The sequence below is a fragment of the Acinonyx jubatus genome, chromosome A1 (assembly GCF_027475565.1).
Source record: "Acinonyx jubatus isolate Ajub_Pintada_27869175 chromosome A1, VMU_Ajub_asm_v1.0, whole genome shotgun sequence".
In the NCBI taxonomy this organism is placed as follows: domain Eukaryota; kingdom Metazoa; phylum Chordata; class Mammalia; order Carnivora; family Felidae; genus Acinonyx; species Acinonyx jubatus.
Window position 1 is genome coordinate 54,259,751 of NC_069380.1, and position 25,778 is coordinate 54,285,528.

At 35.5% G+C, this 25,778-nt stretch overlaps 2 long non-coding RNA genes across 4 annotated transcripts in view; one reads left to right on the plus strand and one right to left on the minus strand.

Annotated features, from left to right (window-relative positions):
• LOC106969595 (uncharacterized) overlaps window positions 1–25,778 on the plus strand; it is a 56,352-nt gene that overhangs the window by 14,247 nt on the left and 16,327 nt on the right. The window contains exons 3-4 of one of the 3 annotated variants that reach the window (XR_008296156.1): window positions 12,108–12,192; window positions 12,302–24,172. This is a non-coding gene — a long non-coding RNA (uncharacterized LOC106969595). Of the gene's footprint in view, window positions 1–12,107; window positions 24,173–25,778 lie in introns of those variants that run through there. The other 2 variants (XR_008296159.1, XR_001429371.3) reach the window with 2 other exon arrangements.
• LOC128314473 (uncharacterized) overlaps window positions 3,216–25,778 on the minus strand; it is a 30,130-nt gene continuing 7,567 nt past the window's right edge. The window contains exon 3 of the long non-coding RNA XR_008296162.1: window positions 3,216–3,920. This is a non-coding gene — a long non-coding RNA (uncharacterized LOC128314473). The remainder of the gene's footprint in view (window positions 3,921–25,778) is intronic.

Sequence of the window (25,778 nt, forward strand, 5' to 3'; positions counted from 1 at the left end):
GCCGGCTGTGTTGCACTAGTTGTGACACCGGCACTGATGTGCAGCAAGCATTTCTGTATTCTAGATGCTTTTGTTATACATCTTCTCTAAATTCCTAAGAAATGTTCATCTAAGAGTTCAATGTAACTGTTCAGCTGATTTAGGGTTTTAACTGAGAACCTGCCTAAATTTCTTCTTGTGGCAATTTTATCCAACCTTCTATGCAATGCATAGAATCTCTTTTTAACATTTGGTGTCAAGACAGGCTGAAATTTAAGTAAATTCCCAGACTCATTTACAATTTGTAGCATCAATTTCAAATGTAGAAATTGGGAGCCCTACCAGTAATGTGATACTCCTAGAATTATGTGTAACATTTGTTAAATTAGTGAAATATCAACTCAGTTTTCCTGAGGAAGATAATTAAATGTGTGGTAATAATAATAATAATAATAATAATAATAATAATAATAATAGTCTGAGGTGGTTATAAGACATAGGAGAGGAACAGCATCCATATTTGAAGATCAGAAATTGAAATATATATAACTTGGACAAAAACTAGGCTTTAAAAAGATCTGGGATCATAGAAAAGGAAAATTTATTCTAGCAATGTAAAGAATTTAGAATACATGCCAGCCTTCTAAAACTAGGGCTTAGATGCTGTAGATACTGTTTAAAATCTTCAGTGTGTTCTCTTTCATGCAAAATACACATGTGTGCTCTCACATGTATATACTTACACACACAGGGTTGGCATCTGCCATTGAACATGCATAGATACATAAATCTTGATGGGGTTTTGGGGTGATGGTGGGGTTTGGAGCCAACAGCCAAGGAAGAATTCTTGAAGACATCTTTGGTACAAAAAAAGGTGAATTTGTTAAAGCTTGGGTACAGGACCTGTGGGCAGAAAGAGCTACACTGGGGTTGTGCAGAGTGACTGATTATATACCCTCAAGTTGGGTATAAGGAATTATACCAAGAAGTGTCTAAGGAATTTTGGAAGCAAGATTTCCAGGGCTCTGAGGGGCTAGCTGCTGTTAGGAAAATTACCATTTATTACCATTTAGTAAAACCTCAGTCATGAGACCCTTCAGATGTATATCAGGGGGCCATAAGCTTGGAATATGATTATCAGCATATATGTTAGGGGAGTTGAAAAAAAGGAGGTTTGCAAAGGAATTTTTATATGTTTAAGGAGACTCACAGAAAGGATCCTTAGGGGTTCAGGATAATGTTAAGCCAAGACTGCCTTTTGCCCCTAGCAAAGTGTGATCATTGGAGGAAGCTGAGCTCCTACAGGAAGATCACTCTGCCTGTTTCAAGGACTTGTCAATGAGCTGTAGATAGTAAGATAATTAAATTTTTCCTTTGCCTTTGTTTCCCACACCACCATGGCAAGCACTTAAACTCCTTTCCTTTGCTCTTGGGTAGCCAGGAATGTCCAAGGAATATCACACATATTCCACCTGGGGTGGGGGGGAGGTGCTGTTAGCCTGTACTTTGCCCTCAACTTGCCTTATCTCCTCATCAAATCTGACTTTATAATCAGAGAAACGACCCTGTTTCTCAGTCTTCAGTGATATTGGTCAGATGTCTCTATAAAATAACAAAGGAAAACAAAATATCTCACACACACACACATACACACACACACATTTCTAGTTCTATAATTCAAAGCCAAAAAATAACCATACCTATAGTAAATGGAAACCAATAACCTAAACAAGGTCCCTTTCTCCTGTTAGCATTTTTCTTTAGCTCTATCTTTACCAATGTTTTCTTCAGGCACACTATCCACTGTAGGCTTTCACTTTAATGTGTGTAACAGATGTGCATGTGTATGCTTATCTGTAATTGTATGATATTGTTTCATGAATATGTCTGTTTACATTTTACACAAGTGCATTTTACTTTTTGTTGCTCAATAATCTGTTCTGAGTTATGCATGTATGCATAACATCCTATTATTTAAACCAACTTCACTTTAATTATTTACTATATTTATTTTTGGTTGCTAATAATCCTCAGATACAATGTAAAAATGCCAAAAAATACTGGATTTCATTGCCCATTTCTTCATTGCTAGTTATTTGAAGAACAAGATTATCATATTGATGCAGAAAATGCAAAGGCAAAAAAAAATGTAGATAAAATTAAATTTCCTTATAACTTGCAGGCTATTAACAAATACTTGAGACAGGCAGAGAATGACATTCCTCCAAGAACTCCCAATCTTAATGTTAATGCCTTGTTGAAGAAAAAAAACAACCTTAGCTTGACAATAGTTAGGCCTCCAAGGATCCCATAAATCTTTAACATATGAAAATTCTTTTGGAAACTTCCTTTGTCTCTACCCTTCCCAACTTCAAAGTATGTGATCAGTTGCTCCTCATAATGCTCCTTTCTGCCCACAGGTCCTATCCCCCATATTTTAACAAAAAACACCTTTTGCACCAAAAATGGCTCAAAAATTCTTAACTGTTGGTTCTAACCCCCACTTCAAATCACATCAATATGATTGAACTGATGGAGAGGTGACCCACAGTCACTACCAGGGACAACCTTCCAATTCTACAGAAACTAAAATTGACACAGATGAAGAATTTTTTTAAGTCATTGGATGAAAAATATAGATGTCTGTGTGACTTCTTCATAATGATCCTACATTTTGAGTTTCTCTTTTTGTGAAATCTAGAGGTCTTGTTGCAATTTTAAGAAGAGGGTGGAACTAGGGGCACCAGGGTGACTCAGTTGGTTTAGCATCTGATTCTTGGTTTCAACTCATGTCACGATCTCACAGTCTGTGAGATCAAGACCCACATTGGGGTCTGTGCTGACATCCCCAGAGCCTGCCTGGGATTCTCTGTCTCCCTCGTTCTCTGCCTGTCCCCCACTAGCACATGTGCACATGTGCTCGCTCTCTCTCTCTCTCTCTCAAAATAAATAAACATTCAAAAACAAAAAAGGGTGGAACTTCATGAGACAATGACAGTCTTCTAAAGCCAGCACAGTTTGGGACCTGCCTTAGCTGCTGCTTATGATATCTATGCTTAACCTATACACTTTTACTGGTTCTTTCATATAAAAAAATTTCCAGGTTAAGTGATAAATGGTCAGAATTGTTACTTTTTATTTTCTCTTGGAAATGCCGTCAATATGAACCCGTGTATATTTATAATTATTCTGATAAGGTTTAGCTGCCATTCTAAAGAAAATCCAAATAATATTGGTTTAAACAGGAGTAAAGCTTATTTATTTCTTATGAAGCTCTTCTTATCTACTCAATCACTTTGGCATTACATCAGAATCTTAAAGAGGAGGAAGCAGGAGAGAAAGGGGACAAGAGGAACTTTTGAGTCATCTTTTCAAATTTCCAGGCAGTTCAGCTTATATCTTGTTAGTCAACACTTATTCATGTGGCCGTGCAATATGACTTCTTTATTCCAGGCAGCTGTGTGCTCATGATTGGGAAACTATTTGTTGCTATAGAGACAGGCTGGTCCCCCAAAATATGGCCCATCTTTGCAATTCTTTGTGTAACTATATGTCCTTTGCTTCTTTGCATCAAACCAGTACCTCTATCTGTTACTGCTTTTGACTTCAGAATGAGCATTTGAACTGTAGATTTTTTTTTCTTGTAGTTCTTTGAGCTGTGTCAAGGAGAGTCCTCATCATTTGCTGTGCTTCTTGTCTTCACTTCTCTCCAGATAACTTCTGCTCAGCCTCAGCTGCTTTTGGCAGCCCCAATATGTATTTTTGAGTTTGGGATTATATTTATCTCCAAGATTCTCTAAAAATGAGACTTCTGAGTTCTTCAAAAATTCAAAAATACATTCTTATGCTTTTGTAAAGATTCCAAGAGGATAAGGAGGAAATGCTGAAATACAGTCTTGTTTAAAGCAGATGTTCTTATAAGTATTTTAAATTCTGTTCCACTGAAAGAAGAAAAAGGGATAACAGGGGAAATTTTTGTTTAACTTGTAAAGAAAGAGTAATTAACAAGAAGTTGAATAAGTTTTCTTATAGAATAAGTACATAAGTACCTAGATAATAATGTGATTAAATCATCCTTGTGGAAAAAGGGTATAGTAAATGGGAAAGAGAGAGAAGAGGCTGGAGGAAGCAGGTTGTCATTCAACTTGCAAGTGATCTCTCAACATTTTCCAGACCTGTGAATTTTAGAGGAATTTATTTTCCATGCTTTGTGATGTATTTGTTTTAACTAGATGTACAGAATAGTTGTGACACCTAATAACCAAGTCCAGTTAGCATCAATATCATTGATATCATCAATGTAATAAATCAGTATAACAGCAGTCCAGTGGCATGGAGAGGTGAGCAAGGTTGCTCCAGGTTAGACTATACTGTGGGATTAGAAGTTACATAGCTATAAGGTAGGGCAGAAAAGATGTATTTCAGGTATGTTCAGTTGAAAGAAAAGCACTTCTGATGGTTTTTACCAACAAATACAGAGGAAAAAAAAAAAAACATTTTCCAGATCAATAGCTGCATACCAAGTACTAGCTGAGGGATATGTTAATTTATTCCAGCTATGAAACTTCATCTGTAACAGCAGCTGCAATTGGAGTCAATAAGTGATTGAGATGATAATACTCTGCCATTATTCTCCAAGATCCGTCTGGATTGTGTATGATCCATATAGACAACTTGAAGGAGAATGTAGCATGAATCATCACCCCTGTAATGTTCAAGTTTTCGAGAGTGGCACTAACCTTGGCAACATCCTTATGATTGATTTGGAATTACCGTTTTCGTAGATATAACCAGTTCTAGTGGTCTCTATTTGACCTTTCTTGTTACAAGAGCCCAGGGAATCAATGTGAAAATTCTGCCAGTTGCTAAGTGTGACTGTTCCAAATTATGGAAAATAACATCAGGATGTGTTCAGGGATCCAGCAGTCCCTCTGTGAAATGGGAATATGCCCAAATGCCATTGCTCACTTAACCTTCATAAGCCTCAAATCTGACTGGCGGAACACAATGGCATTTCAGGTGTCCAGGATTAAGGTCACTTCAGAGACAGAGTCCAGAAATCTCTCAAAAGTCTGATTATTTTCTCTTTGCCAATGCTCAGTTACCCTAGTAAATGGTCACAGGTTATTTGAAGGAAGGGAGGAAGAAATTTTAAGTATTTATTTTTTGGCTTTATGGAAAGACTTGGCCTCTACTTCAATCAAGAGACTATAGGTCTATGAAGTCACTTCAATATTAGAATTCATTTAGAGACTGCAGTTATCTATTAGGGTGATTTAAATACTTTTGTTAACCAAACTTACACTTAGTTACTCATATGAATTTAGTAGACTACCCATATGTTTCAGTTTAGAGATACAATGTTCAAGCAGTCAATTCTAAAAATTTCTGCCCATCAGATTATTAGGATTTTGGATTGACTTTGTCACCCATTATGGTAAAAATGCATTCCTTGTTTTTGACCATTAAGAGTCACAACTTGATCAAGGCCTGATTATCTTCATTGAGCTTGGAGGACTCAGTTCTGTGGCAATAGTTCCCACTATCATTTCTCGTTTACAAAGAATAGCCCGTCACAGAACTACTCAAGCACAGAAGGGTTCCACTCATGAATGTATTTTCTAGATTTAGCAAGGACTGTCCTTTGTAAGCTCTGTGGGACGTACTTAGCAAATTTTATATGATAAATCCATTCAAGCATTCCAGTCTGCTCCAGCATTTGGATATCTTCATCTACAGCAAACTAAAGAAGGTCTGCTATTTCTCCTTCATTTAGTACAGTGCAGAATTGGGTCTAAAACAAGAAAAATATTAATGGTACTCTCCAGCCAGTTAGCCAAGCTATTGCATGCTCAAATTTCTTGAACATTGATATGATATTGAGATGAATTGGATGTGTAATATCTATTTTGGAAGTCTAAATTCAGCCTGATCTAACATATTCTCAAATTTGATTCAACACTTTGAGAATAGATTTCAACCCATGTTCCCTACACTTCTGTCTATATACATTTGCAAAATCTTAGTAATCCTTTTGTATATCAGACTTTCTCATGAGTCACACTTCGTACATCATTCTCTGGCCTTGTTGGAAATAAGTCCATTTATAGATCTAGAAGTAATGACTTGTAGGTAGTTAGGCCTGGAGTAAGATCAGAAGTCCCTTAAATAATAATAGTACCACAAGGGAGGCTATAAAAGTTTTTTTCAGGCAAAAGTATACCACCTCCTCAGATAGGGAGAAAGTAGTGTTTCGACTGGTAAAGGAGGCTTAGCAAAAATTTAAGGATTCAAAGTCCTTGGCTTAAGTATAAAAGCATAATCCCATTACAATTTTCAAGGCCCCATTACTCCCTAAACATTGACTTTTTTGTCCCTGTCTAACAAGGATGCTTTCTTCTTCAGTTTACAATTACATGTTCCTTGCATCCTTTCAGCTCTCACTGGCAGCATCCTGGAAGCCCGTATTTTACTAGCAGTCTGTTCAAGGAAATTTAACTTTTCTTTATTATACTCCCCCAAATTTTTCTGGCCTCTGCCCACTGCCTGATTCCAAAGGCTCTCTCACGTGTTTAGGTATTTGTTACAGTAGTACCTCACTTCTAGGTAACAAAATCTCTTTACTTGGTAATTTTTTTAAATTTAAGTTTGTTTGTTTATTTATTTATTTATTTATTTATTTATTTATTTAGAGGGTGCATGAGCAGGGGAGGGGCAGAGACAGAGGGAGAGAGAGAATCCGAAGCAGGCTCTGAGCCATCAGCACAGAGCTCGACATGGGGCTTGAACTCACAAACTGTGATATCATGAACTGAGATGAAATCAAGAGTCAGATGCTTAACCGATTGAGCCACTCAGGCACCCCTATTAATTTTCTATTATTCCCCCCCTCTCCCAAATAGCCACACAAGTAGTATCTTAAGGCAACACAGATTTGTTATGTCAAGGTTTCTGTCAATCAGGAATCTGGACAAAGATTAACTGGTTTCTCTGCTCAGGGTCTCACCAGGTTGAAATAAATTTTCCATTGGGCCTCCTTTCCTATCTGTAACTCAGGGTCCTCTTCTAAGCTTATTTGGATTGCTGGCAAAGCCAAATTCTCTTTGGTTGTAGGACTGAGCTCCCTGCTTTCTTTCCTGTGGTCCACCAGTGGCTATCCTTAGCTACTAGAGACTATTAGCAGTTTTTTGCCCTGGGATTCTTTCCACTGCATTGCAGTTTGCTCCCTCAAAGTCAGCAGACAAATTGTTTATTTCACCTTGTTTTAAGAACTCTGCAAATTTGGGGTGCCTGGGCGGCTCACTCAGTTAAGTGTCTGACCCTTGATTTCAGCTCAGGTCATGAACTTATGGTTCATGAGTTTAAGTCCCACATGGGATTCCATGCGCATAGTGTGGAGCCTGCTTGGGATTCCCTCTCATTTCCTCTCTCTCTCTACCCCTCCCACCCTCTCGTTCAATAAATAAATAAATAAATAAATAAATAAATAAATAAATAAACAAATAAATAATAAAATAAAAAAGAACTCAGCCAACTAGGTCAAGCCTACATAGTGTAAACTCCTTTTGATTATTTAAAGCCCAACTGATTAGTAAATTAATCATAAGAATGATATTCTATTATATTCACAACTTCTGCATTCATGCAAGGGGGTGGTATTATACAAATCATGAACACTAAAGGACAGGAATCTTTTAAACTATCTTAGAATTTTATGTATGACACCTAGTAAAATCCAGAAATATAAAAAAACCCACAACATTATACTCCTTATTTTCATGAAACTGTTCCATGACAGCAACATATTGATCCTCCAAAGTTTTGTCTCCTATAGACACATTTTTTAAAAAATATTTATCTATTTTTGAGAGAGTGAGAGACAGAGCAGGGGGAGGGGCAGAGACAGGGAGAACAGAATCTGAAGCAGGCTCAAGGCTCTGAGCAGTCAGCACAGAGCCTAATGTAGGGCTTGAACCCATGGACTGCAAGATCATGACCTGGGCTGAACTCATGCTTAACCAACTGAGCCACCTAGGTGCCTGTCCAAAAGATACTTAATACAAGTGTCTACAGGTGACAATTTAAGTAACTGCTTTGACACTTCATGCCATAGACTACCAATGGACGTTTTACCACTGGAAACAGTCATTAAGCTTTTTAAAGAATTTTTTAAGTGTTTATTTATTTTTGAGACAGAGAGAGAAAGAGAGAGAGACAAAACGCAAGCGAGAGAGGGGCAGAGAGAGAGAGGGAGGCATGGAATCCAAAGCAGGCTCCAGGCCCCGAGCTGTCAGCAGAGAACCTGATGCGGGGCTCGAACTCACAAACTGCGAGATCATGACCTGAGCCCAAGTCCAGCGCTTAACCGACTGAGCCACCCAGGTGCCCCTGTCATTCATGTTTTTAAATATAATCAGGGACAGAACCACATCCAGATAACCCAGACCCAATTCAAAGAACCCACGATTAAGATTCTATTCCTGTAAAATCTTTTAGTTTACTTATTTTTCTAAAGTTAGGGTCTGTGAAACCCTAAAATTAGGGTCTTGTGAAACCACAAAACCACTGTGAATGAAATTGTATGAAGGATTTATCACAGTGTTTAGGTCTTACACAATTTGGGGGCTAGTTGGGGAGTATTTGCCATTCTTTATCCTGGCCCAAGATCAGAGAAGATGAAGGAGTAAATCACTTGGGAACTAGAGAAGCTGCAGTTCCAGCTGATGACCAAACACATTAGACTAATGCCAACAAGATGACCAAACACGTTAGTGACATGTACAAGCTATCACGGAGACTGTCATCCTCCTTCAATTTTTACAGTATAAAAACATGGCTCCTATTTCACTCCTGCCTTCACACCCTCACAGAAATTTAGCCTGTCATCAACACTAACATGGGACCATATAGTAAAATAATTCTGAGCAAAGCGATTGTAGCCTAAGTTGACTCCGTAATAGACCCCACAATTTACAAAATTATAGCTACCTGAGATTCAAATGAAATAGTATGCAAACCTTTCTTAAAATATTATATTCTGTCAGGTAAGTAAATATTTACAGATATTGTATTTCAAGGCATTTTTATAATAACAGAAATGTGAAATCATAGGCATTTGGACACTATTTTACGTACCACACTTCTCAAAGAAGAAAATAGATTTGTATAATGCATAGTTTTGCAGTTTGTTTTACTAACATAGAACCATCTTTTACATTGCAATATTTCACAATTCTGTCTTCTTAAAATTATTTGTTTAGGCAGTTAAATTTTGACTTGACATTTCAAAATCCCTGATACATATTGCAAAGTTATAGAAAGTCATAATAGAGACAATTAACATCTTGGTTCATCTCTCCTATGGTAGTACCCGGTCCTTTGTTATAGGCTATAATTTACCTGTCCTTCAACACAATTTACAGGTTTCCCAGAACAGTAGTACTCTAAAATAATAGGTTCTTGTAATACTTTACAGTTACATCTGAACTTCAGAAATTTTACATGTTGCTCTGCTTCTTTAGAGTATTTTCTTTTTTGTTGGCATATCTTATTTTTTTAAAAACATGTTTCACATTTCTCTTTGTGGGGACTATGTTGCCCCTTCTTTCAGATTCTGCATGCTTCCACTTCCTCCCAACCCCACCCTGGCCTAAAGCAATGACTCAAATATACCCAGAACTTAATAAATGTTTCATTGACTTGAGCATTCCCAGCAATGTTTTTATATTTGCCACAAACTATGTAGCTTCCAGCCTGAGAGTTTATATACATTTGAGAAAAAAATTATTGACTTTAAAATAACCTCACCCTTCACAAATCATTTAAATAATGAGGTTTCTTAAAGACTATTAATCAAACTATGCGGAGAAGAGTCATAAATATTGATGAATTGTTTAATACTGTTGTTGTTAATGACTGCTCATTTTATATAAGAATTCAATCTTTTTTTTCCTACGTATCATTTGGTAAAGCTCTTTACTGACTGAACAGAATGTGAATGATTATCAATTCTTTTCTTGCTTTTATGTACAGTCTGTGCCTGAAGGAAGATAAACTAAAGCATACATATATCCTCAAAGTTGTGATGCTTGTTCAGAAACGATATGAATTTGAAAGATTATGCAGATAACATCATTCAAATAGCGTGGCTTCCTATTTCCTGATTTTTTTTTTGCATTAGTAAGTCTTTGTAAATTCTATAAACTCTCGAATTGTCCACAATTATTCACCAGCTATGCATGAATACCCATGTATCCAGGCTGAATACTGTAATTATCAGGACTGATTTTTATTGTGAAGTTATAACCACTTCATCTCTTTCAAATGTGAATCAGACTTATAAGAATGTTATGCGCTTTGTAAATGGTAATTAGGTAAATATGTGAAAAAAAAGAATGACTTTAAAGGGGAAACTGTAATGGTTTTCTGACTTAACAAATTAGAAGGGTGGCTGATTACAACTGAATATTTATTGAAGATGTCTTTTTAAAAAAATCAAATATTTTAAGAGTCTTCATTGCTTCCTGAGTCAAAATTGGATCGCTTGACTTGTAAAAGTCAAGGTTTTAACCTCTTCCCATCTTAGACTTAAGTACTTTCATATGCGATATATAGATATAGATTTAAATCTGTGCTTGAAAAGTAAAAGATGCAAATGAGCACAGGGTAGCTAAATTAACATGGAGCAGAAGCTATATAAGAAGATTTGAGAAGTAGGCATAAGGCAAAAAGGTTTTGGAAAGAAAGTGCTAATTCAAGTATAAAGATTCTATGCTTTCTTCTTTCTAAAAATTTTGTACATCATCCTACCATGTTCATCATGTCTGATAATTATGGTTTGTTTCTGATATTATAATATTTCTCCATAAAGTAAATAGTTTTACTACTGGCATAAATAAAGTTACAGTACCTTAAAGATTACAGTTTGTTGGGATTATCTTCCTAGAGATATTATGTATCAAAAATCAATCAGTATAAGATAGTTAAGCAATAAACATCAATTTATCTACCATATACATAAATCTGACTTTCAAGGAATCCTAACTGAAGTTACCTTACCCAGTTAAATGCCCGAATTATAGACACTTTCCTAGAGTAGCTACATCTGTTGTTGGACTAGGTCACATTGACAGTCTTAAAACAAAACAAACAAAAAACAGGTTATAAATGTATGGAAAATAAAGAAACAAACAAAAACTAGTGTCTTACTTACAGAAATTTTCAAAAGTGATATCTTGCATTTTTATTGTAGTAATATTTCCCTGAATTTTTACCCTATCAACATGAAAGATCTTACGGGGATTATCCAAATATAAACTCATTCTAATGAAAGGTGATTTTACTACTGAGGAAGAGACATTTACCTGGTTCAACTAAGCAACTTACACATACTTAGTTCCATCATGTTTTTATTTTTTACAAAGGTATTTAAGGGTACCTGGGTGGCTCATTGGTTAAGCGTCAACTCTTGGTTTCAGCTCAGGTCGTGATTTCAGGGTTAGTGAGTTCGAGACCTGGGGGTAGGGCTCCACACTGACAGGATTCTCTCTCTCCCTCTCTCTGCCACTCCCCTGCTCTCTTGCTATCTCTCCCTGTTCTCTCCAAATAAATATAATAAACTTAAAAAAAAATTTAAAAGATGCTTAGTCAACATCCTTCAATTTATCTAATATGTAATTATGAACTTAAATTCTTCCAAATTCTAGAGAATCTAATCACATTTAGGAAGTAATGTAAATGGATCTGTTAGAATAAAAGTTGGAGATGAAGACATCATTAAAAAGTCTGATTTTACAAGGAAATAGAGCATTCAAAATTCAACCTCATGAAGTCATGGTGTGGGTGGTGGCTATTTCAGTTTGGTTTAGTGAAATAAAATGGAGGTAGCATTCTACATAAAGTATAACATCAACTATACTTTAAATATATAGGGTCAATTTATGTATAATGTGAAATTCAATTTTTATCTTTTACCTTTTTGGGATGTGGGTTTTTTTTTTTTTTTCTGAATGGTTAAGAAGGATAGTTATTTGTTTGGCTTTGTCACATATATACATAACCAGCATATTTTTTTCCCTCTGGCTTTCTATCCCGACTTCAAGTGTTCAATTTTGTGATGTTTCTGACAGAGGCGGTGGTGACCAGTGTGCTCCAGACCTCGTCCTTTGTGCTGCTGCCTCTGGGCCGTGGAGTCCCAGCAAACACCTCATACAGGTCTGCTTGCTTTGGATTGCTTCTTCACAAAGGGGGAAGTGTGTTTCTTCCCTTGTCATTTACCTTTTCCAATGTTTCATTTCACTAATCTCTCTTCTTTTCTTAACAGCTTTACTTCCTTCATTGTTGTTTTTTTCTTTACTTTATTTCTAATTGCCTCATCTTGAATGAGCTTCCAGTGTCTAAAATTAGAATTCTTCAGAATCCTAAGAAGATCTAAGGAGACATTAAATGTGTTCCACTTTCCAAAAGACAAATCTGGAACATTTAAATTGTTTACTAAAGGTCATATAATACTAGGATTCAAAGTTCTTTACCATTGGGACATTTTATCTAAGGAATGATTGGGATTATATACATCACACTACCTTTCAACCAGAAATTTATCAAGGAAAACCTGCCTTATAGTATGACCTTTGGCTTTTATAATTCAGATTGAAAGAATGCTTGCCCATTTTGCCACTGAGCACATTAGCATCCTGTATCTTCACAAGGTTAATTTAATGGACTGCTATGCATATTGATGAATACTTCTGTGTTTTCTCAAAGTCACCATATTAGAATTTCTGAATGTTCATTAGCCACATATGCAATAGGAGTAGTCTAAAGTCAATGAATTTCTGTTATGCCCTTTCTAAAACTGATATTAAAATTGCATATGCAAATTTAAGTTCAAATTGTTGTGATAAAAGTAGACATGTAAGTAAAAAAACTCATTATTTTCATTTTTCAAAGTTACTAAGTTCATTAGTGGTTATTTATTGGGTTAAGACATTGAATCAGAAAATGGGCCTCTGTCTTTCTCTGAGTATTCAAGTTTAGAAATGCCTTACTTAAAATGCAAGAAATTTCCAGTAAGTTTCCAGGCTGCAGAGATACATTATTTATGTTAACAAACTGGAAAGAGTTCATTTGCTTTAATATTTATAAGGGAGATCAATGAGACATACAATGCAGTATTACTAAGCTCTAAAACCACTACAAAACATAGATTCAATTAATGTAATGTTAACCAAAGAATACACTCAGCAATTCATAAATAAATAATTATAATAAATGTCCAGATTTTTAAGACTCTTTGGAATACCCTACTGAAGCCAGCCATTAAGCAATGTATTCTGCTATCTAAATCCATTAAAAAATGTAATTTTAAGGAAAATTACATGCAGTCTTGCTCAGAGCAGATTACATATTTTAAAGCTATATTGGTTTTTAAGCCTTTGAAGATAATAAGGAGGTTCATTAAGCTATTACATTTGAGTTACTTGAAATATTGAATAACCTCAGAATGACCCAATTCTAAAAGGTTTAATTGGCATGAGCTATGCCATGCCTTTTAAATAAAATATTTTGTAAGGTATTCATAAAAACACTAATTATCAAAGCATGTTTACAATAGATAAATAAAAGTGAAAAATTGCACTGGTAAACAATTTCAGAATAAAAATGTTTGTAAATAAAGTATCTGAATCAAATGAATTTAAAGGCTAGGGCATTTGGAAATACAAAAAACACAATATATTTCTTTCATATAAAACTTTAATATGGGCCAGAAAAAATAATTTTGTTTTTTTCCCTTCAGTACAAGATGTGATTTAGGAGTATATTAAACATTAACCAGCAATTAATAAGAATTTTGAAAAAAATTCAAAGGAAGTGAAAGGACTTTTTCTTAAAATATTTATTTTAAATATGATATAGGAATAGCACTATGATCAACATTATTCAAATCTGCATGTAGTGACTTGCAAAGCAGGGAGACTGAAATCTAGGGATTCAGTTCGAATGCCCTACAGCTATCTAATCAAGCACAAGAGTTGCCAATCAGCATCACTTCACAATTGACATACGTTTTAATTTCATTTATTAAAAAACTGTATTAAAGCATTGCAAATGAATCAGTTCAGATATTAAAGTGCATGTATCAGTCAGCTCAAGGGACTTTTAAGCTTTATCAAATACTTTGATCTTGATCATATTGAAATTCCTTCCAGCAGTTTATGAAATGTTCATGAATTCTTGGATGAAGACTAACATAAGTGTTTAGAGTTAACTTATATTTGGGAATTCTTTGTACAGTTGATATCAATAGGTTTTTGCAAAAAACATTATGACTAATTTTTTAATTACCATGTAAAATGTTAAGTATTATAATTAAGTATAATATTCAGATGAGAGTCACCACATTTTAAAAATGTAGTAATAAATGTTGTGTATACCCTTCCATATTGATTGGATCCTTGCAAGTTATTTCTTTCCCTGAAACTTTGAATTTGTAGGATAGAGAACGCATGGTTTCTTTTGACTATAAAATAGTGTCATATTAGAAATTAGGTGTTCTGTTGCTGTTGATAATTTGTACTGGTTCTTTTTTTTTTTTTTTTTTTTTACTGGTTCTAAATTATCCCAAGTGATGAAATTATTTTCATTGGTTTACTGACTTAGAAAAGCTCAATTGATAGTTAGCTCAAATCATGAAGCAAAATGCTTTTGATTTTTGAGATATTGAATAATTCAACATATTTTCTTAGTAAAAAGAACACTGATAGAAATAAAGGAAGCAGCTATGCACTAGAGACAGTTTTAAACACACAGTCTCCAAAAATGAAGACATTTGTATGCCTCTGATAGCACTGATTAAGTGGCCCATCTCTGTTCCAGTTGGGGTACATAAAATGAATGTAAGTGCTGTTAACATATGAAAATTCACTTGTGCTGGTAATTATTGAAAGAAAAAGAAAAACACAGAACACTTAACATTTTTTGAAAAAAGAATTCACTGAAGAAGGTTTGTTTCTATCTTCATTCAACTGCCCTCTTCATCAGCCATTCCTACATTCCAGAAGGCTATATACTTGACACATCTATTATCTCTTACTATCAGATGCCAGGGAGACTCTGTATATTCAAAGCTTACATGTTGCATTATAAAGCAATAATATTTACTATTTATTTGTTGTTGTGGATTTGGATCTATATCATGGCTTCACAACCATATGACTAACAATATTTTGTTTGGCATGGGGAAAACACACTGCAATTCTTGCAATTTCTATCATGAGAAAAAAGGGCAAGTAACACACATTTGTTAAAATAAAAAAGTTTAGTGAAAACTGTTTTATTTAGTTTTTTGGTTCTTTGAAAGTTGATTTGAGGTCTTCTGCAATTAGAATAATTTATAGATTTTGAAGTTTGATCAAGTCAGAAGGAAAAAAATCTTCAGTCTGAATCTAGCAAGTAAGAATGCCTAGTCTATAAAAATTAGAAGAAAAACACAACCATAATAAAACCAAAAATAAGATGAAATTCTGAAAATAATGGAATACATAAAAATTTCTAGGACACAGGGGTGACTATGTGACTCAGTTGATTAAGCATCTGACTCTTAATTTGGGCTCAGGTCATGACCTCACGGTCATGGGATAGAGCCCCATGTCGGGCTCTGCACTGAGCATCAAGCCTGGTTGGGATTCTCTCTCTCCCTCTCTCTCTTCTCCTCCTCTGTTCCTGTTCTTGCTCTCTCTCTCAAAATAAATTTAAAAACCTACAAAAAATCCAGGACACAATTTAATTCACACAGTACAGGAAACTTGGGGATTACACAAATATTTTCTTACTTTAAGAAACCAGCTTAATATAAGAGCTATAATGTCACTTACCAGACACAGCTCCTCTTAGCAATGAAATACCTTGATTTATTTCTCAAGTTGATGTTCTTATATAAGACAACATTTATTTAAAATTACAGAGGTACTAACAAGTAACGTGTTGGTCTAACTCATTCAATTATTGTGCAGTCTATTTTTAAAGGGGATATAGGATTTATTCACAAACATGTGTGCACATCCCCCACTGTGTAGAAAATCAGGAGTCATCATAATGATAATCTTGATGATTAAGAAGTCAGTTGATAATATCAGCTGACAATTGATAATATAATTTATCTATTCAGAAATATTTCCCATGAGTCATGGGACAGAACTCTGGGGATAAATTGTTTATCTCAGCCTTCTGTACAATGCAAAACTGACTGATATAATGAAATTTGACCCCCGTGTAAGCTACTTCTATAGACAAACTCTATCACATGGTTGGCAATCTGAAGTGAAATACAATCAATTTCTTCAATTCAAAAAATAGAATGACAGCTTTTCTATCTTCTTGTTTGGACTAGAAACCATACATGGCTCATTTGCCAGGGGACATGATGTTGAGCTAACTGCTTTTGAGTCCCCGCCAAAAGCTCCATTTTCAAGATTATATTTGGTAGTCAGTGGACCGTGGTAAAAATTCATTGTTGTAGGTTTTAAGCTATTTTCTTTATATTTTAAATTTGATTACCAAGGACATACCTGTTTTCTAGAGAAAGTTTAAAACTCTTCTAAAAAACAAATCCAAACCTATCATGATCTGATATAGATTTTTTTTTTAATTGCTGCACATTTAAAATAGAAATATCTTCCCTTCCTCACTAAAGTCAGCTGCTGGTGCATCCTGGCCCTGTGCTCTCCCACTGCTTTGGCAGATGCTTGCAGTCCACAACAGGGGACACCTATTGATCACATGGCTCTGGTGGTCGGGTTGGGGGTGCATTTCTGGGTCCTAAGGGACTGAAACAGAGAGACTGTTCTTGGCAGGCTACTATCCCAGGGCACTTCATAGCTTGCAGACTGAAACATATCCCTAGTCTTTCCGGAAAAAAAGTCCTATTTACTCTTTGGAGCATCTAGAGGCTATGGAGGTGTTCTCAGAGAACACAGATGAAGGCTGTCATCTTTGTTGTCTCCCTTGGTTTCACTATTGCTCACAGGTACCCTCCAGAAAGGAGCTTATCTGAAGCCCAATCGTGTATCTGATAAGGGGCTAATATCCCAAATACAAAAAGAACTCATATAAGTCACCAGCAAAATACAAACAATCCAAATGAAAATTGAGCAGAGGATCTGAAAGATAGTTTTTCAAAGAAGACATACAGATGGCCAACAGGCAAGTGAAAAGATGCTCAACATCACTAATCATTAGGGAAATGCAAATCAAAACCACAATGAGATATTACCTCACAGCTGTTAAAATGGCTATTATCAAAAAGAAAAGAAATAACAAGTATGGGCAAGGATGTGGAGAAAATGGAAAGCTCATACAGTGTTAGTGAAATATAAATTGTTGCAGTCACTGTGGAAAACAGTATCGAGGTTCCTGAAAAACATTTACAGGAGAACTGTCATATGATCTAGCAATGCCACTTCTGAGTATTTATCCAAAGAAAACAAAAACACTAATTTGAAAAGATATATGCACTCTTATGCTCATTGCAACATTATTTATAATATCCGAGACACGGAAACAACCTAAGTGTCCTCTGATAGATGAATGGATAAAGAAGATGTGGTAAATATATACAGTGGAATACTACTCAGCCGCAAAAAGAATGAAATCTTGCCATTTGTGAATACACATGGACCTTGAGGATATTATGCTAAGGAAATATGTCAGGCAGAGAAAGACAAGTACCATATGATTTCACTTATATGTGGACTCTAAAAAACAAAACAAACTAATAAGACAAAACCAAAATCATATTCAAAGATGCAGAGAACAGAGTGGTGGTTGCTGGGACTGGGGTGAGGGGTTTGGGGTGCTTTTGGAAAATGAGTCAAGGGGATCAAGAGGTATAGACTTTCAATTATAAAATAAATAAGTCATGGGGATGTAATGTACAGCCTGGTGACTATAGTCAATAATATTATATTACATATTTAAAACTAGCTAGGAGAGTAAATTTTAAAAGCTCTTCTTCGCACAAGAAAAATGTTTTTATAACTTTGATGCTAGATGGTAACTACACTTATTGGTGATGATTTTTCAGTGTATACAAATATTGAATCATGTGGGGGTGCCTGGGTGGCTCAGTCAGGTAAGCATCTGACTTTGGCTCAGGTAATCTCACAGTTCATGGGTTCAAGCCCCATGTTGGTCTCTGTGGTGACAGATCAGAACCTAGAGCCTGCTTCAGATTCTGTGTCACCCTCTCTCTGCCCCTCTCCTGCTCATGCTCTCTCTCTCTCTCTCTCAAAAATAAATAAACATTAAAAAAATAATAATTTAAAAATACTGAATCATGTACACCTGAAACTTATACATCTCAACTTTACCTCAATAAAAAAAAAATAGCTTTAGCTTCACTGTTAAGGATGTAGTCTATTGTCAGATACAATGACCCTGAGAAAAGGATTCATATGATACGTTCCTCTTAATACTAGTATTAGTCCAATTTTTTCCTCTAAAAAGACTTATAGGATTAACTATAAGAAGCTAACAGGAATTTTTTCTATTTATTATTTTCTGCCTTATGCAGGACTCCAGTAAATCTCCAAGTTAAATATAATATTCAATTGCACTAACAAGATTATCTTCAGTTGCTGCTCATACAACTATCCCGACTTTCTTGGTGCTGTTGTCTTTCTATAAAGCTAACTTCCCAAATATACAAAGATATAAAGATACACAGCTATACATAAATACAGATAGGAAGACACTATTTTAATGACTAGGTAAATGCATAATATAATGAATAATATGTTACTGTGCTCTTCCAAAAATAATTAATGAAAAATAAAAATTTCCCCATAGAACTCAGAATATGTTGCCTCAGCATCTTAGCAATTCAGAAAAGATATTATGAAGGGGTCATTTTCAAGCTGTGTTCCGAAAGCACTTAGGGCATTTTAAAATAAATTGTAGTCCAATATTGCTGACATTCAGGATGAAAGGGGAATGGGGAGAATTTAAAGTGAGGGAGATAAGAAAGGATAATCCGTCATGGGCCACTGCTTGAAAAGCTTTATATGGGAAGATACAGGGCAAACTGCTGCCCCCAAGATTGGAGAAACAGACAGGAGAATCCGGGGGTTTCATCTTACCAGAGCAGACTCAGGAGTGGAAACCACTGCAGGAACCAGCACAGGAGAAAACCAGAGCTGTAACTGTCCTCCTGCTAGAGGAGGACAGTGAGGACAACTCAGAGTTGAAAACTCCAGGGGGACACAGTCTTAAGAAGACTCCCACAGTACTGTGGGAATGACCTCCAGGAGCTCAACCAGATAGATTCCCAGAGTAAGACTCTGAGAGAAAAGTACCCCCTGCTTCCTGTATGTAGAGGAGAAAAGGAACCATTTTGAAATACAAAAGAGCTCTCGGTATTTAACAAGGTCTGCCCTCAGGAGAAACTAGTTAACCGGAGTCTGACCTGTTGGGTAGTACCAGAGCCTAAGTAACCTGGGAAGCAGGAGGTATAAGGTAAATTATAAATATTAAACTCTTCTAAAAAATATAGTATTTATAATGAAAATAACAACGACCACCTGTATGTCACATTAGAAAATGTGTATTTTATTCTATAGATTAGTATGTAGAAGATACCATTTTTTCAGGAGCACCTGGGTGGCTCAGTTAGTAAGCATCTGACTTCGGCTCTGGCCATGATCTCATGGTTTGTGAGTCTGAGACCCTCCTTAGGCTCTGCACTGACAGTGTAGAGCCTGCTTGGGATTCTCTGCCTCTCTCTCTCTCTCTTTTAAAATTAATAAATAAACTTAAAAAAATAGAAGACAATACTTTCTCAGAATACAAAATATACTTCCTTGAGAAAGTCAAGCAATACAAAAGTTATATATTAATGAAAACTTTGGATCCCACTTCCTACAAAATGGCAGATTAGAAAGTCTGAAAACCTTCAGTAGAAATAAAGGTTTCGACGGGGAATATAATAAACATAAGTAAAATCAATTTGCATTCACAGGTATTTTTGATAAATCACAAGGTGAAAAGGAGTATGGATGATTCCACAGTGAAAAGCTAGTACTAAAGCCCAGGGTATGTTAAGTGTACATGGTGATACGGAGAATACAGAGCTTTGTGTGTGAAAAGCTGGCCAGCATTCAGAAGGCAAGGCACTAGACCTGCACAACATATGCACTTGGAAATATATCCTCCAGCTAAAGCTAGAATTTCATGGAGAACATGGGTTAGGCAAAGAAAATCAACTGCAAGCAAAACAAAAACAAAAACAAAAAACACAGCAACTAAATATATTGATGATAAAAGTAAAAAGAAAGAAAGAAAATGAAGAAAGGAAAAAAGAAGAGAGTAAAGGAAGACAGGATAGAGGAAGGAAGGAAGAAGAGGAAAATAAGACTCCCTAGTATTTAGTAGCAGCACACCAATTATTCATGCAAAAAGCCATTCTAGGTTGATAGCAAGTAGTGTCTTACAGAAGTAAAGCAAAACTTTTGAAGAAAAAGATCCTTTGCACAAGTCCTTCGGTAATTTATATGAGTCAAAAAAAAAGGACCCAAACATAAAACCATTGTAAAACAACTGCAGAGAAAAGTCACCTGAGTAAAAAAAATTAGAAACTGAATCTTCAATACTCCCAAGAAATTTTGACAATGAAATTATGTTGTGATTATATAACTGCCATGTTTAAAGCATTTATAGAAATAAAGAAGCAATAGAAAATTATCAGAATGACCAGGCTAATCTGCAAAAGAACCACACATGAGAGGTTCACAGGGAAAACATGCAATGCTGACTGGGATGGTCGGCACCTCTATTCCCACACGGATGTTCACAATGAAAACATATTCACAAGGAAATGTGACTGTTCACGTGGAAATGTATGTGGTGCAATGGTGAGAGCCAATGTTGATCATACCCCAGATCATACCCCAATGCTCCCAGAGTTGAAAAAAAAATTGAAATTTCAACCTCATCTGTAATATGATCACAATTTTGAAATATAGAAAGTACAGAAATTTTATAAACAAGGCTCATAAAGCTTTCTTTGCCAATGGTAGCATTTGGTATAGTTCCCATATTTTCCTATGTCAATTTATATATTTCCTATGATAGGACTGATACTTAAATTCATTTTTAAATGTCTGCATCATATAGCATTGAGTACACCTTAAATTACTGAAATATTTTTTGGACATCAAAAGTCGCATTTTATGCATATAGATTTTTCTATATATTAAGATATTGTCTCTTGACAGATGCAGATATCCATATAACGATGAGCATTATAACTGACTTAGATTATAAAAATATTTTTCTTCCTTACAATACATCACAAATTTTTTTGAGGCTTCCCAAATTTGTTATGCATCACTAAAATATGTAAAAAATTGTTTCTTCATACTCCTGCTCAGACATATCATGGCTTTCTTTGGTCTTGTTTTGTTTTGTTTTCTAATTTGATCAGAAGAAAATTTCTTGGGATTAGAGATTTAATTAATATTTCTTTAGAAGAATTGAAGTTTTTACACCACTATAATTAATTGTCTAATCATGCTCATTGCTTAGAAAAACATCTTAAGAACAACAATTTCCATAAAACTAACGGAATGTTGATATAAAAATCATCCAATCTATCCAGACACTGGCAAACTGCCCAGCCAATGACACCACATTCTGTGTTATTTGTCTTCTTCCCCCTGCTAAATGGAAAAAGACATTTTACTTTTTCTCTATTAGTTATATACTTATCATCACTCCCACCAACACATACATACACTTCTGTCACCTGGTCCAGTGATTTGCACTCAATCAATGTTTGTTAAATACAGTCTGCCAATTGAAAATATGAACAAATACATCTCTCCTGCAATGATTGTCCAAAGCACATTGTTGTGAAATATAAGCACTTCTGATACTTGGTAAAGTGAATTTCAGACTATTGTTTGAAATATAAAAAGATGACCTTCAATTTCTGTTTTTTCTCAATTTCTTGGTTTTAATGTAGCATGGAAAGATAGATGTTATGTTTCTATGGAGCTTGCTGAATCTTTAAGTATAGAACTCCTAAAGAGCAAGCTTTCCAAAATCATGGTCCTTAATATGCTCCTTGAAGTGTGAATTAAGCACATAATCAGTATATCTAGGTAATAGTCACATTCAATAAGCTATATTTTCCAGGTTTTTATGTTTACTAAATCCATTTTTTTCCCTTTCAGACAGGATAAGTATAAAAACAAAGATTATGAGAATACCTTTAGTAGCAACCCCATATTAATGCAAAATCATTTTTCCTATTTCTAAAATAATTGCTTTTTGTGTTTTCATTGGGAGAGATGCAAATATGATTCAAAAATTAAAGATTTGGGGGAGAAAGAAGAAAAGGATAGAAGGAGAAAAGAAAAATAAGAGGAATCATTATAGCACTTCTTAGATGCATATAATATAAAATGTGTTACCTTTTTAATTTAAGAGATAAGAATACAATTCAAGGTAGATTTGTTAACCTCCAAGTAACTAAATTTATGGCTTAAAGTAATTGAAAATCTGTAAATGACAACCTTTGTTATATTGTATGTAATTTTTAAAAAAAATATACTTTAAAAGGACAAAATAATGATTTTTTAGTATTAAGTGAATAAATGTATCATTAAAAATGAGCCGTTCCGTTCTTTTTTCATTGCTCTCAGATTTACTATAATTTCCTCATATGAAATCTTTACCTCCCTGAATAACCACTAAGAATTTATTTACAACAATGTAAGTTCTTATCTTTACTCCCAGAATAGATTTTACTCTTTGTATTTCTTCCTAGTCTTCACTGAGGTGTCTTTTATTATGGGACCGATTAATTAAAAATATTTGGTCAGGGTCATATATTTAATTCTATTGACTTTCAACTACTTAAAGATACATTGGCTGAAGACTTGTATGTATGTGTAAGAAAATGTTGACAACTTTATATCAAACTGCTTCACACATCCTACAAGATAATCAAAAAACAGAGAACACTAAAATTCAATTTACATGTAACTGGGGAAACCAACACTTGAAAATAGCAGACGCAAGTGTGGATCCCATTTATGAAGAGTAGCAAATTTTAAGAAGTCTACAAAAGAGAAGGTTGTATAAAGGAACCCCTAAGAGTGGTGAAATGTAAATAAAACTACCCCCAGAGGCAGTATCCTGCCCTAGGTAAGGACGCTGAGAATGGATCTGATCTGGTGCATCAAAAAGAAAGGGTGTGAAAAGTACACAACTCCAGAGGAAACAATATACAGAAGCACATCCAGAAACAAGGAGGAAAAAGAGAGGGGTTTGGTGGTGAAAAGGGAGAAGTAATCATGCTGTTCAAGTTCATAAACCTTTGAAAACAAGACAGTATCATTGAATCACAAGCAGAAGGCACAATGACCAGCCCCCCCACTCACCAGCACACACACACACACACACACACACACACACACACACACACACACACAAAAGTACCATTTATTAAAGAGCTGAACTTCACTGCAACTCCAAAATGGAAGGCTCTTAAAGAAAATAAATTCACCATCCCAACTCCTTACCTCACTCCACCCAATATGTTACTGCTGGCATAAAAAAGCCTGCAAAACTTTTTATGAACAATAAAAAACAATTATTTTCACGCAAAATTACTGTAAGAATTAAAAAAGTGCCAGTCAATAATTTTAGGTATGAAAAAATAGAACTTCCTGCTGGCAGGGGACAGGTATGGAGAGGACCTGTCAAAGAGAGGTAAATGACACATCCTTTCTGCCTTTAATGAAAAAAATTAAATATGAAACTAGATATGTGAAAGAAACTCACCTAATTTGATATAAAAACTCCTGACTGTAGGGGCATCTGGGTGGCTCAGTTGGTTGAACGTCCGACTTCAGCTCAGGTTATGATCTCATAGTTCCTGAGTTCAAGCCCTGTGTCGGGCTCTGTGCTGACAGCTCAGAGCCTGGAGCCTGCTTCGGATTCTGTGTCTCCCTCTCTCTTCCCCTTCCCCACTCATGCTCTGTCTCTCTATCTCTCAAAAATGAATAAACGTTAAAAAAATTTTTAAAAAAACAACTCCTGACTGTAATGTACAAGTAAAAAAAAAAAAAGATATGAGATAAGAACAAACTGAACCAAAGAAAAACAACTGAAAAAAAAGACATCATCTCAGAGATATTACAAGGTACCAATGAAAGAATAGGGAAAAAACCTTTCAGCAACTCTAGGACACACACACACACACGAGAGAGAGAGAGAGAGAGAGAGAGAGAGAGAGAGAGAGAGAGAGAGGGAGGGAGATTGTTCACACTGAGAAATGCAAACTTCAAAAGCTAATAGGGTGTTTGGTCTATTTAATAGTAAAAGTTTAATAGCATAATAACCAAAGTCCCAGATCTGGTTGATTCATAATGCTAAATATGGGCTCCAACCTGGGACTTTCTCTCATTTAGCAAAGGCTTTATTAGAGAGATGCCTACACTTAGTCTAATGTGTGATCTGTCTTGTGAGAGACTGAATTGAAAGCATTTGAAAACAGTAGTTGGAAGTAAAAGGAAGAGATAACATGCCCTTTACCTGAAAGTTATTCTCAGGGTGACTGGGTGGTTCAGTCTGTTCATGATTTCACAGTTTGTGGGCTCGAGCCCTGCATTGGGCCCTGTGCTGACAGCTCAGAGCCTGGAGCCTGCTTCGGATTCTGTGTCTTCTCTTTCTGCCTCTCCCCTGTTCATGCTCTGTCTCTCAAAAGTAAATAAATGTTAAAAATATTTTTTTAAAAGTTATTCTCAAGTATGGGGGCTAATTCTGACCTTTTCTAGAAGGAATATATATGCATGAGGTGTCCCAAAAAATTAAGCTGCTGTATTAAAATTAAACTTAGTCTTAAAGGAGCCTTAGAGTAGTTACATAACATAGGAAGACAGAGAAACTAAGGAAATGCATTCTAAGCAGATGTTTCAGGATGGATGGATGCACAGACTAAAGCAAAGAATGGTTTGGGGGCACCCAGGTGGCTCAGTCAGTTAAGTGTCTGACTCTTGATCTTGGCTCAATTCATGTGGTTTAGGAGTTCGAGCCCCACATCGAGCTTTGCTCTGATAATGTGGAGCCTGCTTGGATTTTCTCTCTCCCTCTTTCTCTGCCCCTCCCCCAATCATGCTTGCTCTCTCTGTCTCTCTCAGAATACATAAATAAACTTTTTTTAAAAAAGAGAAGAATTTTTTTTCAGGCAAATGTGTAGCTAGAGTTTAAGATAACATGGATAGGGAAAAAAAGATTACATGTATAGGTCAGGCGAAAGGAATGACAGGAAATAAAGTTGAAAAGGTTTTGATAGGGTACATTTATGAAGGGTCTTAAAAATCATGGTAAAGATTTGAGAATTCACTTAAGCTGCAAGATGAACTTGAAGGATTAGAAAATAGCTTTTTTGGGGGGTACCTGGGTAGCTTAGTTGGTTGAGTGTCTGATTTTGGCTCAGGTCATAATCTCATGGTTCATGAGTTCCAGCCCTGTGTCGGGCTCTGTGCTGACAGCTCAGAGACTGGAGTCTGCTCTAGATTCTGTGTCTCCCCCTCTCTCTTTCCCTCCCCCACTCATGCTCTCTCTCTCTCTCTCTCTCTCTTAAAAATAAACAGTAAAAAAATTAAAAAAAGAAAATAGGATTTTTCTTAAAGAAAAGTAGGAACAATAGAGCAAGGACAGACACTATTTTGTTACTCAATATTATACGTGAGATAAAATGAGGCTGTACTAGGGACAATATGATAGAGGTGGAGATG